The 1487-nt window shown below is 39.5% G+C and overlaps 1 pseudogene; it reads left to right on the top strand.

Annotated features, from left to right (window-relative positions):
- Positions 1 to 375: 375 nt before the first annotated feature.
- Positions 376 to 1077, top strand: LOC148018551 (uncharacterized; annotated as a pseudogene).
- The last annotated feature ends 410 nt before the right edge of the window (positions 1078 to 1487 follow it).

The following is a 1487-nucleotide window of genomic DNA, read 5'->3' as shown; positions in this document are numbered from 1 at the left end:
AAACTCGTGTGATTGCAGAATAGGGTTTTAATTTCCCACCAAGCTCCTTGTCGTTCTTTTTCACGCCTGCGTTCACCTTTCACGCGGTTCTGTTTTGGTGCTTGGGAGGGCCTTTTCTCGTAGACATGTTTCTTCTCGTTTTGACCCTGCAGATACAAGAACTCCACTACTATACTACTAAAAAGGGTTTACTCCTTCCACATATGCACTCGCCTCCGCTCCGGGGAGAGAGAGAGAGAGAGTGGCAGAAGTCGGCGATCTGCGGCTAAACGCCACGTTGTCTGAGGAGAGGGGCCAAGATGGTGGAGAGAGAGGGAGAGAGAGAGGTTCGCCATCACCGAGTTACAGGGACGTATCTGAGAAGGACAAAGAATGATGCTTTGGGACAACGTCGAGAGCGTCTACAACCTCATCCCTCCTTCCCCTTCCTCCACTAGCAAGCACCGCTCTTACCCCAAATCCAAGTACAATGCAGAGGAAGATACATTCTTGACATATGCCAAGTTGAGGCGGTCCAAAGCAAGGTTTGGGCATCTGCCGGGGTTGCAGAATCCCCACACCGATGAGTTTCTGAAGAAGCATTCGAGGGTCAAACTTTGGCCATTTGTGATTCGGACTCCAAAAATATGCTTCAAGCCGCCCATTCCACACGATAAGCCAGTTCTTAAGCATCCCCACAAGGATTTTATCACTTCAAATGCTGTTGAGATAATCCATTCGACACCAAAGAAATTGCCGGTTTATGTGCGGCCGTATGTTGAAAAGCCTGATTACGGAAAAGTTCCAAAGTATCTTGTGAACTATAATAAAGTTTTGAAAGAAAATCAAAGTAAAGCAAACTTAGAAGGACCTAAAAGGCAGGGAGTGGGAACTCAACCAAATACCAGGAGGTTGGAAGAGTGTGAGAAGCAAGAGCTAATTGAAGGGCTTAAGAAGAAGTGGTAGCAAGTGAATACAACATATCAGAAAACCTCAGTAACACTTGATACCTTGGCTGGACTGCAAGAGGACACGGTCTCCAAGGACGTGACGACGACCCGCGGTTTTACATGTAAGTGTCTTAATTCGTTTATCTAAAGTAAATGATATGGCATGATAATTTCTTTAGTTTATAATTTTTAAAATATGTCTTTAAACCTGTTTTCTTATGCTACATGGTTGTTTGTATTTATCTGAACTGGTTTTTATTTATTAAAAATAAAAAATAGTCGAAAACACTAAAAAATGACTCAAAATTATCATAAATAAAATTTTATAAAATTACTGACTGAAAATTTATAAGTTCTGATATTTTTTCTATAAATCTTATGAGTCAGGAAATTTACTGAATTTCTATCAAGATTTTTAAAGATGTTTTGTTATATTTAAAAATTAGAAAAGAGTTATATTTAGGGAAAAAGCATAGTTTTCCTTTACGTAAAATGTGTTATTTATTGATATAAACTATGGATTCTTAGTGAAATATTGGAAACAAAATCTTTGATTTG

Source organism: Lygodium microphyllum, chromosome 21 (genome assembly GCF_053477565.2).
Source record: "Lygodium microphyllum isolate KBCC chromosome 21, Lygodium_microphyllum_v1.1.10, whole genome shotgun sequence".
In the NCBI taxonomy this organism is placed as follows: domain Eukaryota; kingdom Viridiplantae; phylum Streptophyta; class Polypodiopsida; order Schizaeales; family Lygodiaceae; genus Lygodium; species Lygodium microphyllum.
This window is presented reverse-complemented; position numbering and strand designations above follow the sequence as displayed.